The 17,810-nt window shown below is 32.1% G+C and overlaps 1 pseudogene; it reads left to right on the top strand.

Moving 5' to 3' along the window:
- The first annotated feature begins 3,040 nt into the window (after positions 1–3,040).
- LOC113693024 (uncharacterized oxidoreductase At4g09670-like) lies at positions 3,041–4,136 on the top strand (annotated as a pseudogene).
- The last annotated feature ends 13,674 nt before the right edge of the window (positions 4,137–17,810 follow it).

The raw sequence follows: 17,810 nt of genomic DNA, 5'->3' as shown, positions 1-17,810 counted from the left end.
CACTGGGGCCAATCTCTGAACTCATATTATAAATTCAGAAGAAGATCAACCCTTTGTTGTTCTTGGGCTCTCCAACAGTTGAGCCTTGGATTCTTGAATGGTAAAAAATACTTCTAACTTTTGCTTCCAAGGGGCATTTAACATTATTCGAGTACGTGCATCTTACTGAAGGAGGAGGAAACTGCACTATGGCATACTCCAACAACTTCGACACGCAAATTGATTCACTGTATTGATTTACATTAAAAATTGGGTAAGGATTCTGAAAGTTTGATTAAAAAACAAACAAGGAATCGATTAAAACCAAGTGAAGTGGTTGACCGACCTTTGTCTGGAAATGTTAAAAGCCATCATGATTGTTTGCCGGACTCTGTCTGAACCTAACCAGTCTACTGATTTGTCCTAAAAACTAGTAGGAGATGAAACCATTTATGCTGAACGGTTGAGTTTTTAACTCTATGTTGGTACTTATTATCACCTTTAATTAAGGAAAAAAAAAGTGTTGGTAGCAAATTGTGCTGGAGACAGGAGAAAGTGGACCATAATTTCCCAATCACATGGTAAAAGAAGAATCATTAGTTCCAAATTCCAATTCTCGAAACTCAGTCAATGGTCACAAATCAAATACTAACATGCACAGTGAAAGCAATGGTTTCCATCTTAAGAAATACTTTACGATGAAGGAATAACCAAAAAAAAAAAAAGAAAGAAAGTTTCAGAGGAAAGACAGAGAAGTGAAAAAAATTGAAAACAAGAACGAGTTAGGTAGGAAATTCGTAAGAAGAGTGAGGTACCCCGAGTGAAGTTGAGGAAAAGCAAGCAAATGTTGCGATTTCTGGACAAAAGGTCAAGCCACTGCTCGAGCGCAGACCCGAAGGATGCCAAGGGCTTTGAAACTGATTGCAGAAATTTCTAAGCCAAGATAGAAAGAAATATAAGCCACCTGCGTCTGATAGGCAACTTATTCCCTTCTGTGCAGTCAACAAATTTTCTTCTATTCACGTTACCGAAGAACAAGAAGGCAACGAGGCCAGCTTCCTCTGCCATTGAATTTTGTTTGAATGAAAATGGATCAATAAATTATTTTCATATAGAAAATTGATGGCCATGCATCAGGCAGGCACATATATATAAATGGAGTAGGAAGGAGATTTTTATTATTGGAGTTGTACATGATTAATTTCCTGGGCCTAGCTAGCATTTGTTCATTGTTTATAATGATTCTGCTCATGCATATCGAAAACGTTCTTCACTGTTTTGCCACTTTTGACTAATGCCTGTGTGTTCTACACTGATCACTACTGATATAGCATTTTGTTTATCCCTTGTCAAATTGTTTAGTTTGATAAATCCAAGTGAAGTCTATTGCTTATTGCAAGTTGAACGTTCTTTTTGTTCGAAGAATAAGGTAAACAGATTTCTTGTAAGGTCTTTCTGATAAGAATGAGCATTGCCTGGAAGGTCAGTGGAAAATGTTCTTTACGTTCGATTATTGACATACAAATAAAAATGTCTGAAGGTCCTCTACTAGGATGACACAGATTCAAGCCATTATTAGTCAGGTTTTTTACATGCATGATTGGCACTAGACAAAAAAAATGAGGAGGAAGAACTCCTGAGCCCTTAACATGGAATAAACTTGGGGGTAGCTACCACTATAATATCTGCATGTGTTTGGACCCCTGCTGTAACTAGCCAATCCGCACTTCTATTGCTCTTCCCCCCAGATCTGTTGGAGTTTGCATTGCCAGTCTCTAACTCTGCTTCGCAAGATTAAATTTTGGCGATGTGGTTCCTACTTCTTTTAGAAGTTCTAGACTCGCTTTACAGTTTGTTTCCAGGGTAAACTTCCTGTGTCCTTGATCCCATGCCATGTGCAAACCTTTCAAGATGCCCCAGAACTCGGCTGTGATATTGCTTGCGACTCCTAAATAGGCAGAGAAGCCCCTTTCCATTTTCCCCATGCAATCGTAGCATCACGACAAGTTCATGTTCATCCATTCTGCCCCAGTATGGATGCTATTGTTGTCCACTTTTCTCAAAGTCTCAATTATATTAGATGTTGGCTCAAAAATTTACCAAAAAAAAAAAAAAACTGTTTTAGACACGTAATTGACTCCTAAATTCTTTGCGAATGCAGGAAAAGTGGAAGCAATTGGCAGAGCTGGGATTTGTAGTAAAATGTAGACATCAATCATTGTAATCGACAAGGCACCTCGGGCGCACATCATCATTCTTCTAGCAAGCCCGTTAATCATCATACTGCCTAATGATCATAGTTCTATACAGATAATTGTGTCTTTTGATATATTTAATCCATCTCATGCACATTTGAATTTTTTTTCTTATACAACTTAATATTGTGGAATACTTTATTTTTTTTTCTGAGATCTGACCAAATCTGACCTTTCTGCAAATTCAAACTAATGATATGAAATTAGAATAGAATGAAAAACTAGACACTTCTTAATCTGTCCACCGGATTAGATACTTTAATCAGTTTTGATTTGATACTAGTCAATGAAGATAAATATCCGTATGGAACTTCGTTTGGTTAAGTTTGGGAGAAGCGACGAGTGCCCTTATATGATATGCCATCCACGAAATTCCCAAGTGAATTTGCATGCATGGTAAAAAAAAAAAAAAAAAAACATACTCTATTGCACATGATTGACTTCTAGGAATTTCAACTTTTACAGAGTATGGATCCTAGTATCTTATATGACCTTCTACTTTAGTACTTGAACTAGATAAATTGTTTATACCAGGGAACTCCTAGTACTAAAAAAAATGAAAATTATATTTTGTACGACACATGACCTTATGCAGTAGAAACAAAGTAAAGAATATTTCATCTCTTAGATTTAAGCTATTCCAACCTTTCTTCTCCGTTTCATACTTTTTTTTTGTAGTTGAACGTTTATGATACATCCGTTGCACATGGAATCATTGACAAAACCTTTCAAGTTCCACCACTCGTTCCTTGATTCTGTATGACACCAATCTTTGGGTTCTGCCCGTCAAAAGAAATTCAATAAGAATGGAAGATATATCTACTCCTCAGCGTTTTGGTCAACTCAAATCGGTATAAATAATTTATTTTCCGCCCAAAACAATCTTTTTTACTGGTCATCACTTTTGCTCTGAATGTACTCTTTTTTAACAATTAATGTACTTCATGCTGTTAATTGAAGACCAAGTGCAATATTGATCCTCTTGTATATATGTTAGCATTTGTATTTCATATTTCATAATGAATACAAGAATTCGTGAGCTCGCTGAGCTTCTTATTTTTGGTATCATCACAAGAATCCAATTTGGAGACGTATGATTTGCTTATCTTTCTGCATGCAAGAGTGATAATCACACATTACGCTTCGGTTTGTTGGTCATCTTTCTGTATATATTGGTTGTAAGTGGAAGAGTTCTTGACAAATTGAGTGGAATTTCTAATGCTTGTTTTCACACACTAGTGTAGTTTTCGTAACAAATCAAACTTCCAGTCCAGTTTCCTAAATTTCCTTTCCACAGAAGTACGAGTGATAATCGTTGCTATCAATTTGCTAATCTTTGCAGATTGACAGTGCTCTTACAGTTGCTGCTGATCCTTATTTCCTGGAAAACGATATCTGGGTGAAGCCTGACCTGGATGCTTTAGGTGCTCTTGGTGATGCCGGATGGTACACTATCACACAAATCAGTCATCGCATCGCGCGAACCTGTTTTCAACAAGGCAGGAGTAATTTTATCATGTGGGGCTTCTTTCCTGTCCAACTTGATGATGGACATAGCAGTTGCTGGAACAAAGGGTTCTCTGCACCTTCATGACTTCGTTGTCAATTTTGAAGAGGACAACGCTTCATTCTCTACCAGCGTGGAGACAGGGTTCGCCGAATTCGAGACCTGGTGGATGCCCAATCCGAGAGAGCATCTTGTCACCACAGATCTTCCACAAGAAGCTCACCTGGTGAAGGAGTTTTCTAGGTTGGTTGGACTCATCAAAGCTGAAATTGCGAAGCCGGAGATGAAATGGCCAACCCTCAGCAGGAAAACACAACTGGTTCTTGACGCAGTCGAGACTTCCATGCATTGACAAGGGCTTTGAATCTATTGAAGTATGGCATGGTATGAATTAGTTCAACCCAATAGTGATTTTACATAATTGTTAGGCATATTATTGTTCATATATACATGTAAACATGGGATGGGGCTAGATGGTCCATTACATACACCAGCAGATAGCGAGAGGGTTGAGATCTTGGCGACGGGGCAAGAGTTGTAAGACTACCTATGTAAGAAACAATTTTGTTCTTCTTCATAAACTCGAAATTGGGTCAAATCTAATACTATCAAATTCAATGGCTTTGCGAGAAAACTAGGATAAGTAATAAATATTGGGAAAGCTGCTTGGTTTCTGTCCCATCCCAATTTGTAGGTCTATGTTTTCCTACTTCTATTTTTTATTTTTTGGGTGGTTGTATCTGGGGGGAGTTCTTTAGAAACGTGTTTTTAAGGGAAAAAAAATTCTAATAGGCACATTTTTAACCAATTTTATTTTCCCAAACACATTTATTTGATAGAGTAGTAAAACAGTAAAAATTTTTGTAAAATTGTCGGTATGAAAGGAGCGATGTGTAACGTATAACAAGTAACTCCAAATGGTTTTGTACTTCTAGGATAAGATTGTGATGTAAACATGTACTATATAATGTACGTAAAAAAAAAAAAAAAATCTCAACTATGGGTTTAGTTGTTTCCACTTGATAAATTTATCACTTCCATTTACTTTCCATGTTTCTACTTCTTTTCAAATAGTAGGAATTTTTCTTTCTTTCTTTTTCTTTTTCTTTTTTTTTTGGAAGGGACCTATCATCATTCTTCTGCTGAGACTGTTAGTCATCATACTTTCTAATTTTGTTTTAGGGAATTTGCTTTCGGGTTGTGATGAAATAATGTATGTTTTGGTAGGTTTTAATCCATACGTATAATTTTTTCAAAATTAAATGTGTGGAATACTTGAGTATCGAATTTGGAGGTTTGACCAATCCTGTCATTTTTTTCAGCTATACCGAAACTAGAATTGCATGGACAACTAGTCAGTTCTTTGTACATCTTTAAGTAATCTATCTTGCAATCTAATAATCTTTATGAATTCATTGAGATGGCTTTGCCTGTAAGACGTTACAAACCGCCCAATATACGTATGTGTGTCTATATATATATATATATATTTATGGCACATGACTTTTAGGGATTATTGTTTCTATGTAATTCCCACGGTTAACAGCTACAACTACTTTAGTTGTTCTTTCGATCGAGTTTCGATACTGCTCCATCAAAGAAATCCAGAAAGAAAATTAGAAGACATCTGTTGTTTTTTTCTTTATTTTTTATTTTGCCAAACGATAACACAAGAGCGAGGGAGAGAGGCAAGAGAATGGAAAAGAGGGAGAAGGAGAGGAGGAAAAAGAAAACGGGGAGGGTAGAGGGAGGTGGCGGCATTGGAGATGAAGGGAGAGGAAAGAAAGGCAAAAAGAAAAGGAAGTAAAACAAAAAAAAAAAAAGAGATAATTTTGTATACATTCCTTCAACACCCAATTACGTAAAAAATTTTCTACATATTTTACAGTAAATTACGATATATTGTACATTATCTTTACCAACATGTGTGGACTTTTCAAAATAATATTTTAAATTTATATTGTGATTAAAGTGATACAATTTTCAACCAACAATTTTACAATTTTATTTAAACGCTTAACCATTTGAAAACATATTGAAGGTTTATGATTACATCTATTCTTATCAATTTTATAAATTAGGGCTTGCATTCGTACTTTTTCGTATACACGTTTTTTTTCTATTCTAAAATAAAAAAATGTGCGTGTATGTGTCTGTATATATATTGGGCCTTGATGCATCGTATGACACACCATCAGTGGGCCCACATGTCATGTCTATTACCACTAATTATTACTAATATTTATGACAAAGATTTAAAACAAAGCAAGGAAAGGATATAAATCACCACTTGTAATCAGACTCATAGAACAAACACTTGCCATAATTCTGTACAATTTCCATGTTTATGGCGGGTCTTGTCCAGAGCAGATTTCCACTGATCCCGTTTAGGAAACTTCCACCAATATAGTGGCGTCCTAATCTTTAAGAGTAAGGTACCGTTACCCTTCTCCAAATTGGAAAAGTAAAGAAACGTGTGCTTTCTTCTACTCTCAAGATTTAATTTGGATATCTATATAAAGCCTAGCACCTGCTCATTTTTATTCATCTTTCTCAAATTCGAATCTTTTTCACCAATGATGAGAATCCTATACAATGAAGCCTTTGGACATGTCGAACCTGCAATCCCCATTCGTCGAGGTCGAGGTCGTGGTCGTGGTCGAGGTCGAGGACGAGGAAGACCCCCAATGCTTAACAAGAGACCTTTGGTACAAGCAGAACCTAGTTTTGCTATTTGTCGAGGTAGAGGAAGGCCCCCAAGCCTTCACAAGAAAATCTCAACACAACTAGAGCATGGTATTCGTCGAGGCAGAGGAAGACCCCGAAAACAACAAGTTTCAAAACCAATAATCGACTTACTCCCAAACCATGTATTCAAGAAACCGCGGACTAAAAAGAAATTTGTAAGGGTGAGTAAATAATGTTTATGGAAAAAAATGTTGATACAACTTTTGGCCATAGGATGGACTAATATCAAACTGTTTTATGTTACCAGGGTGCTAATATCTATCTGCCATCAAAATATGCACGTCGCCAATCACTAGAGCTAGAGGATGGTACACCTCAAGAGTCTATTCTTGATTTTGATACGTTCAAACCTTTTGTAGATGGGGAAGCTAGTCCTTCCTCACCATCAAATTGTATATGTTATCAGCCATTCTCCGAAATTGAGATTTCGGGTTCTGTTCCTGATCTTGATATAGGGGAATTGGATGAGGATCTTATCTCAAACTTCTTCGAGGACATCCCAGATGTTTCCGCTGCTGGAGGATGGTGCAGGTTTTGTAGAAAATGAGATGCTGCTTCTCTTTTGTTTCCTGTTTTTATGTATTGGTAACAGCACATTACTTTCATGTACACATGCTTTTTCGCCCTTCGTTGAGAGGGTGATATAATCTGATAAAAATACATGTTTTATTAAATTCTACTATATAGTTAGTTTGCTGCCATGTAAACTAAATCCAAAAGAAAAAGATAGAGAAAACTTTACTTGAAACATGAATGAAAACCATTATGGTCTTCTATGTCTAGGGCCTGAAAAGTTGGGATTTTCCAAAGCTCCCAACAAAAGGTGCACATGCATGACGGAAGTTCGTAACTTTACCTTGTTTACCATCTAAGGAAGTTTCTTAAATTCCTTGCATTGTGTTATTCACTCTCTAATACAATGTAACAGATTGGATAGAGTTGAAATGTTTCTCTAGAAGCCTTCAATGATTTCGCCCTTTTTTTTTTTACTTTCTTTTCTTTTCTTTCCCCGATGTTTTCCTAATACATCCTTAATTAAGTTAATTAAGTGAGGGTTTTTTTTTTTGCTAATGGTTACAAAACAAGATATTTGCATCTGCCCATCAACCCCTAGAATTTATTGTAAGTGATTCGTATTATCCATCCTTGTATCAACAAAGAAGAATTCTATGATCCCTTTATAAAGCCATTATTTCAATTTCTAACTGATTTATATTTTACATTATAAAAATTGCTATAATCTACGTTAAAAGCACTTATTTCACTATCCAATAGCGAATTTAAAGGCTATGAAGCCTAAAAGAGATAGTAGAATTTTCCATTCAAAAACGATAGTATAGTGTGGTAAGTCTTGCCAAAAACTAGAATTCTATATATGATTCCTTTTTAAAATCATTCTTTCAATTTGTAACTGACTTATATTTTACAGTGTAAAAATTGCTATAATCTAAGGTAAAAGCACTTATTTTACCATCCAATAATGAATTTAAAGACTATGAAACCTAAAAAGGATAGTGGAATTTTTTTAATTCAAAATTCGTAGTATATATAGCGTCAAAAGTCTTGCCAAAAACTAAGAATTGCTCAATGGCAAGTAGGAACCAATATCTGAAATTTAATGGTATATATTGTTCATATTTATAACTGGAAAGTCTTGATGAATGAATTTACTATAATTGATCATACAATTAAATATAGTATATTATGTATCTATTTTTTAGTAAACAAAAATATACATAAAAAACTAAACTCATACGTAAAAAAAAAAAAAAAAAGATTCATAATATGCTATACTCATATGTTGTATACTAACAAATTGTAGTATACTGTTAACAGTCTTAACAAAAAAACTAGAATTTTGCTCAATGGAATTGCATGGATCTATATCAGAAGTCCGATGCCATTAGTCTAGCTTTACATCTCGTTCATAATTTGTTAGCTAATTAATTGTCTCGATGAATCATATGTAATCCTTTATAGTACATAGATTATGATTCATGGAATGTATTGACATATAATACTTTGATAATGGACTACTAATAGACATGCTAACTAGTTGGGTTATAAATGTGACAGTTTTCAACGTTGATATGGTTGCGACTATAGAATGATAGTCTAAAACTACTAACTGGGTTTTTTGAGGACACAAAAACCCCAAGTGAAGTGAATGGCACACATACCCTGCATACGATATTATGTTTTGAGAGTGGCATTTGATAAAAGGTGGTCGATAGATTACGCTTTGCTATACCAACTAGGAGGTACATCCACAGTTCACGTAGTTGTATTAATGCCTGCTATATAAATGCCCAATTAGATATAAAAATATTTCAGAGAGGCAAAATATGGGAATAGAGTTGTTGTATATATACATGAGAAAGATTAAAATTGAAGTAGAAACATAATTTAAAAGTGAAAAGTAATGGAAACTTGAAGATCACTAGGGAAGTTGTCCTCGATGAAAACATGTATGGAAAACTGTAGAAACTAAATACATGTTGGAAACATACTTAATAACCAAGTCTTAGAGCAAATGCAAACAAGAAAACACTGGAAAAAGGTTGTTATTATGATGTCCAAAAGTAAATGTAATTTGCTAACACTAAGATTACATAGAGTTAAACACCTATCCATCATTTTTAAATATGCAACAAAATTAAGTCAGAGATATACAACATCTAATTTTATTTCACCCTGAACAAAGACAACAATCAAAGAATAATTCATAGTGCATGAACTACACATTATTTTTCAAGAAGAAGAAGAGTATGAAAAACATAAAGGCATTGAACCAAACATCTGTATGTATTTTTCAATTACCAGTAAAAGTCAAATTAAACTCTATATAACATCAGTATGTTAATCTCCTAATTGATTGTGATATGAAATCAAGTTAATGAAACAAAGAAAGAACTTTCCTCTAGTTAATGTTTGTTTAAGTTGATGTGGTTATGGTTTATCTATTTCAACCTAGCTATTAAATGTTGGCTTTTTGATTTCCTCTATGAATCTACTTATAAGAAACCAATGATCATGCCACGACTCGTTACCAAAGTTTTCAACAAATATTCTTTTTTTTTTTATGGTATGCAAGGCTCACATGAGATTTCAAATTGCATGTGCAACTCAAATAAGAATCACTAGAACTTATTACCCCTTTAGACTCTTAATATATTTATTACAGGTTATTTGCCCTAGCATTGCATGCAAGGTGTAGACAAGTAGGGATTGTATAAGCATCATATAAGTAATTCACCTTAGAGTACAAGCAGGGCATGCTTATTGGAGTATGAGTTTACTAAAGTGCCCTTTGTGAGATGATGATTACATTCGTAAATGGTGCTTATGTATTGTTAGTGATACTTTTACCCTTTTAACTACTTGTTTAGTACAATGGTAAGATAAAAAGGAAGTGGGGTGAATTGGGGTAAAGTCATCCGATTGAATTAAATGTATTTAAGATGATATTAATAGGCCAAAGTAGAAAAACCATTTGAAAACTATTTGTGAATTGTAACTGTAGGAAGTTTTGTGCTCTTCATGTTAAAGCTCAAAAATCATTAATTGAGTTCTTCCAATAAAACATACTCATTTGAACCAGTAATTGCAGCATGTTGAAGAACTCATTAAAGTGTGAGAGATTAAGAATCATTTGAGCTCAACATTATAACTATAACTGAAGACCCCCCCTCCATCTTCTCCACCATTTGTAGATTAGTTTCTAAACTAAGTGGCAAAAACGACAGTCATTAATATATAAAATTGTGGGTTCAGATGTTTCCATTTCACACCATCAGAGTCAGATTTGTAGAGGTATGCTCATTTTCACTCGTGTTTCTCGCTTTGTGAACTGTATAGCTTTGTTTGCACAATAAAATTCCTAAATTAGCTTTTGTTGTAGCTATCATAGGTGAGTGAAGTGTGGGCAGATTTTCTTGTTAGATTGCATTTTGTTCCTCAAGATACAAGGTAATTGTGTATTTCCACTTGATGCATGTCATCTATTGTTTAAATGTGATTACATTTTTATTACATTGATTACTACTATGTGGAGTCTTTAAAAAGTGTGTCAATGATTGATCTAGTTTTAAAATTATATAACAGATGATGCAATTTTTTATTTCAATATTTAAGTGCATGAGATGGTGTGTGTGGATTGAAATTGCTATTTGAATGGACAGGTCTCTATATTCATATGGTTTGTTATTTTCTTACTGAATTTAGTTGAACTCATGAAACAAAAGTCTTTGAAAGTAACAACAAAACCAAGCCTCACTCCGTAAGCTCTGACCACAATTATTAAAACTCAAAACTTTGTAGAAGGTGCTTAGCCACCAATCAAGAAGCACCGTACCTAGAGAAGCAGAAATCTAATCGCGTCCATTCTCATCCCTATTCCACCTACTTTTCAATAGAAAGGATTGTGAGATTGCTACCTCAACTATTTACCTACTTACATCTCAGGACTACTACATGATCTATTTATCTATGTGAATAATATGAGGTTGGATAGTAGAACCATTCAACATCAACTCTCAATCTGAACTACAACTATGTCTATTATCCCTTCGTTATGGTTGCGTAAACTTTTATAAATCTTTCAACTGCTTATCTACTATAATAGTATGCAATGTTTTTATCTACACATGGTATGACATTTTTGGCTATCATTAATAGTATGCCTTGCCTAAGGTAAAAACAAATTGTCCAACATTACCAAATTATTTAACAACACCATAGGTATAAATTCCCATGCTTTGCATGGGCCTTCTCCCTAGTATTGTAATAAGATCGTGGGTTAGTGCATTTTTTGTGTGCTAGTTATAATTATTATAGCTCATAATTAATAAGATTTTTGTGTTATTGAGATTTAATTAACTTCTAGGAAGGATAATTATTATACTATAAACACTTTATATGTACTTTTTTAAAATATTGGATCTATATTTCCTGAAAAATATTTATTTGCAATTGTATAATCATTACATTATCAAGACAGTAGCAAATTTGTTTATGCTTTGTCATCAAGGTAACCAATAGAAATAGTACTTATTGAGACTTATCTATGTCCAGACACAATTCAGATATAGGTTTGATAGGTAAAGAGAATTATACATTTTATTTAAGTTTTCGACACCCAAATCACTAATCTTGACTGCCATCAATGCTAAGGTAGAAATGCCTCTAGTATCGTCATTATTATACTCCCTGTATAATTTCCATTTTCAAATGAAAATAATGGCTTAAGTTAAACAAACACTAAACTAGATTAAATTAAACAAATTTTAATCAAAACTTTTCTATCATGGAGCAAATTTAGGTTGAGTACCAATATATATACACAATTATACCATATAAGTATAGTAACTTGTCAGAAGATAGATACGTACTAGTGAAGAAGACAGTAATAACTGCATATAAATAGATACCTTCTATGACTCCTACAGAAAATATGTAGCAAAATAGATTACGTAATTACTAATACATTTTAAGTTATTGATTTTTTCTAAATATCCCATAGCATGTACATGCACATGCAAAATAAGCTTGAGTCCGAAGTTAATAATATGCATAAGAACTATATCATGCATACAACATTTGCACGCATAACCTTTGATAATTTTCTTATTCATAGGGCTAACCAAAAAATGACTTTTAAATAGTGATAAACCATCTTTAAATTACATAGTAAAAAAATTCTGATTATCTAATATCTTGACTCTTGTCATTTATTAAGTCATAATTCAACTAACAAAATTTATAATATCAATCGAATAAAAGATTACAACAATACATATCTACAAAAACTAAGTAGCAAAAAAACCTATAACATTGCAATTTTCTAAATACATACAAAGTAACAAAGTAATTCATGTATCTAGACATTAATTGGAGAAGTAATAAAAAGTCAATACAAATAAAATAATTTTCTAGAAACTCTTTGCTTTTATTGCCTGAGTAATTGCCAAAAAAAAAAACATTAAAAGTATGACTAGGTATAATTGGACTATATATGTGTATATTATCACTACTAAGAAAAGGACTAAATCCAATTTTTGTAAATTACAAAAAAAGAGGTTATAGCATATTGATCTTTTTAAATTTCTTAGATGGCAAGATTAGTAGATGGCAATCATTAAAGCATTGCATGACAAGCTAAGTCGAGACTAACCAAGATGATAGACTAAGCAAATTCAAGAAATCACTAATAATTCCATAAGAGAAGCAGTAAAAGTACTCCATAAATTCAAACAGAGCGGTACAAATGTTATGCTAATAATTGAATTAGGCTTCCCTTAGAGTAATCAACTATTGAAAGGCAAGATGGGCTCATGAGGGCAAGTCCGACAACCAACACCTCTACCACAATAGCACTAAAAAGAATCACAAAGTACCTTTACTATGGTTCCATAGTAAAAGGATTCCTAGACACCTAAATAATCAAAAAACCCCCTAAATGCATAAGAGATGATTGAGTACTATAGTTACATTTGATTCTTGTTCTCATATATTAAGGATGTTGATAATGCTTTGATTGTAGAAAACTGAAAAAATTGGTCATAAAGAAGAAGGTCAAATCAAGACTATATTCAAAATATATTTTACTCAACTTGGATATAGGTTTCAAATATTAGTGATTTTTCAATCATTTAAAACTAGTATATAGGTATGTGTGTATGTAAATATTCTAGTGTATAAAAGATAATATGCAATAAAATCATTTAGTAGGTAAACAATGATACTTATTTAATATATAGTTGCTAGTAGCTAATGTTTGAAAAACTTATTTGATTTCTGGAGACAAAAAAAATATTAGGAACATCTAGTAAATTATATTTTTCTACTCTATTACTTTTCTAAAAAAATAGATTTATATAACACCCTAAGTTAAATTAACTATGTCAGTGTATACTTCATATCAATATCAATATTGTGAAGTGTTTACATGGGTTGGTAAAGGTAAACTAAAGGCCCGAGTAATGTAGGTTCAAATTTGCATTCTCTATGCTACACCTAAACTATTTGAACCTACGAACTTGCATTAGTTCAATTGTTAAGATTAAATCATGCACTATACTATAGTTTTAATTTCTAATCAAACTTATTTTTCTTACTTGAACCTTATACGCCTACTTCTATATATGTGGAGATTGAGATTTTGTCATTTTAAAAAGTAAGCACATAACCATGTAGAGTTTAGCTGGAATGGACAAGCTTTTGACATTAGATCAGTAATAAATGCAGCTTATTTAACGTAATAGTTTTTGACATAAACTCAATTTGCATGTTCTAATTATGGTGTTTTTTTTTTCTAAGAGACATTGACAAATAATATCTGACTAAAAGCACATTCAATATATGTCTTAATGAATGAATAATTAACATTAGTTGTTTTCTACTATGAATTAGAATTTATGTATAGTAGAACTTTTTGCGTTTATGAATCACATAATTTTAACTCTCTAGATATTGTAACTACTAATCCATTCTAATATGTCTAATGAAAAATAAAATAGGAAGAAAAAGTAGCGAGAGCACAAATTAGGCAAAGTAATTCAATATTAGTAGCAATGTATTTGTTATTACTTGAAAAAGAATCTAAAAATTTACTCTTGTATTCTAAATTTTAATACTTTTCTTTAGTATTAAAGTTAGACCATAATTTAGATATATTATTACAAATAAAAAGATATAAATAAAATAACCATATCATATAGATAATTTTCGACTGTGTAAAGTATTTATAATCCAAACATGCCTAATCAAATCGTCTCCTGATATGACATCAAAGATGCTTTACTTGTAACATTGTTTATCAAAACTATCAATAGCATAATATGATAATCATTAATCACTATTATCTTATGATGGATGAAGAAAAGTAACCTCTTTAAAACTAAAATTTAGTATATTATTCATACATTAAATGTATTTTCTTTATCTTTTTTTGCCATTGAGTAGTCGTTTATGAAGTCTTTATAAAGACAAAATATTATAGAATTTTTTGAAAAAATTACATATATATATATATATATATATATATATATATATATATATATATATATATATATATATATATATATATATATATATGGCAAAAGTGAGGAACACTTTGAATGATTTTATCTTGATTTTGTCTTAGACATTTAGTTACGATATACATTGAGAAATTAGTATTACGAGTACTTGAGAATTCCATTTTCAAACTGAGATGTTTCTTATAGTACTGCATACACCTAATTAGAATGTTCAAGTTTTATACTAGTATCAGTAGGATATGATACATACTAAGAATATTATCTAAATGGCTAGCAATATTGTTCAAGCAATAATTTTCCTACCAGAACAATTTTCACTCAAATGCCTAGACTTCATCTATGAAGTCAATACCAACTTGACCCTATCTACCCATTCGTTTAGTTTTATTTTCTCACAAAGCATCATCATTGCCACAACTAGCACTATTATCCCTAGAACAACCATCACAACAAACACCATGGACAAGAACATCATCACCATTAGGGCTGCAAACGAATCGAGCCGCTCGCGAGCGGCTCGAGTCAAGCTCGAGTCGAACTCGAGCCAGCTCGAGTCGAACTCGAGCTCGAACTCAAGCTCAGAATATTAAGCTCGTTAGCTCGCGAGCCGGCTCGCGAGCTTGAGTATATATATATATATATATATATTTTTATTTTTTTTTATTTAATAATAAAATTACGTATATTATATATATTTATTTTTTATTTTTTATTTTCATAGTGAAATTACGTATATATCCTTAATATTTTATTATTTATTCAGAAAAAATATTATTTTATTTATTTTTTTAAAAAATAAAATATTTTTTTTTATTTTTTTCGAGCTCGAGCTCGGCTCGACTTGATTCGAGTCGAACTCGAGCTCGAAAATTGCCAGCTCGTCGAGCTCGAGCTCGAGCTCGAGCTTGGTAAAATTTAGTCGAGTCTCGGCTCGATTAGCTCAAAGCTCGACTCGACTCGACTTGTTTGCAGCCCTAATCACCACTACACCAATTCATTGTGGTTCTGCGCTTCAAAACTTGTCCTCTTTTTTTTTCGATATATTTTTCCCATTTTAGAATTCCTCTAATAGATAAAAAAAAAAAAAACACACAATTGCAGTCACAAAAACCATCACAACAACAATGCTACCTAATACTCCAGTTTTCAACAACAAATATAGCAAGAAACTATTTCCCTTATCATGCAAGAAGAGATTTATTGTTAAGCTTTTGTTTGTAGAAGATGTATAATAATCTCTTAATTAAATTAGGAAGAGAGATGCATCTCTAGAAAAACACATAAATAGTGCTGATTCTAGAATAACTTATCAAACATAAATTCAACCCTTAAAATCCTCCTTAATTTTTTAATAATCAATTGAGACAAAGATTTTTCCAAGTTGTGGGTTGGGATGATAGTGAGATTTAGGACATAGATTGGTGAAGGGATGGTGTAGTGATAGTAGTGGTTGTATGAAGGGGCTAGAAATTTGTTGGAGAAAAGGGATAGGATAAGATGGCTAAAAGGCATGTAACTTGCATGAGTCATGAGAGTGACCCTGGAGGGTTACAAAGGCAAAAATAGAAGTTGTTAAGTGAAATAGCCATTGGGGTGCAAGAGAACACTAGATCAAGATGTATAGGAAAGAAGGTCGATAGGAAATGAAGTGGAGGAGGACAGGGAACTTAGTTGAAAGAAAAAAAAAACATTGAGAAGGAGAAAGAAGAGACCGAATCAAGATTATGAGACCCATTTAATTTTTTTTTTACCAAAAAGGGTAATTTATGCATTTTGGTGAAAATTACTCTAGAAGGAAACTTTTAGCTCTTGCAATATCACATATGACTAAACAAATAACTTTAGTTTTTCTCATGATACTTATTTATACCTCATTTATCTAGAAATTGACCAAAATTTAAGCAGACTTTATTAGTATAGTGGAACTAGTTTTTTCCCAACATAGTTGTCGTTTGACACTTACCTTAGTATTTCCTTTCTCCTATAATAAAAAGCATATCCGTGATGGTTTTTTCCTTTTTCCTGTAATAAAAAGAATATTTGTGATGATTTTGAACAAAAAAATTTTTTGTTGAGAGTGATAGTTTTGTTTTTCTCTCTTTCTTATTTGAGGAAATTAATGGATTTTGTTAGTAGTTATATGTTATTCTTCTAATTGGACCACATTGTTTAACAAATGTAAAAGCAAAAAAGGGCCACAGTGAGTTGCAACTTGCATGAATAATCAATTTTGTACTAGAAGTTCACTATTATTTTGTTTATAGTACTGAAATTTGGTGCTTGATATTCCTATAAATTGGTTAAAGCTACATTTACACTTTCAAATAAAAGATTATTTCTTCTTAGTTTAGATAGTCATGTAGAAGCATTAGTTAGTTTATCATACAAGGCTATGATAATCATAGTTATTAAATCCGGACCCGTCCGATGGTTGAATCGATTAGCCTGGTGATCTGGGCATTAGATCGGATTGGGTCTTTAGTTTGACCGGACAAGCAATTGATCTGGTCAAATCCAGACAAATTCGATTGATCCAGTGGTTCAACCGGGAATGAACCTGTTTACTCTTTGTTTTTTTCTTTTTCAATTGCGGGTCTTTGTTTTTTGAACCAAAATGCATATATGCTTTTGATAGGAATTGTACATTAGGTTTTCATTTAAATATATATAGACTTTACCACTTGGTTAGTTTTTATTTGATAACTAAATATTTTTTTAATAAACTTGTTTATTTTTTTATTATACAACTAATCCTTTTAACTTTTAAACTGACAATATTTGATTAGTTAGAAAATTACCTTGTTTTTTAAATAAAAATAAAATAATGAAAAAATAATGCTATATTTTTTAAAACAAGTGATATAAATTTTATTTTATACTTGACTATATTATTTATTTATTTAAAAATATGATAAAATAAAATTAAATCTTCTATTAATATCTATATATATATATATCGTATATCTTTCTAAGTATAATAATTAGTATCTAAAAGTACTTTATTATATATTTTATGTATATTAAAATTACTATTTTATATTTATAAATATTAAATTAATATTCATCGGTTCAACCAAGGATTTAATAACTATGGTGACAGTACACTACATAGGATACACAGTGTAATCTTCAAATCTTTAGGGGCAGTGCATAATAATTAGTATCTAAAAATACTTTATTTTATATTTTATTTATATTAAAATTATTATTTTATATTAATAAATATTAAATTAATATTCATGGGTGGATTTAATAACTATGGTGATAATAGACTACATAGGG

This window comes from Coffea arabica, chromosome 6c (assembly GCF_036785885.1).
Source record: "Coffea arabica cultivar ET-39 chromosome 6c, Coffea Arabica ET-39 HiFi, whole genome shotgun sequence".
Taxonomy (NCBI): domain Eukaryota; kingdom Viridiplantae; phylum Streptophyta; class Magnoliopsida; order Gentianales; family Rubiaceae; genus Coffea; species Coffea arabica.
This window is presented reverse-complemented; position numbering and strand designations above follow the sequence as displayed.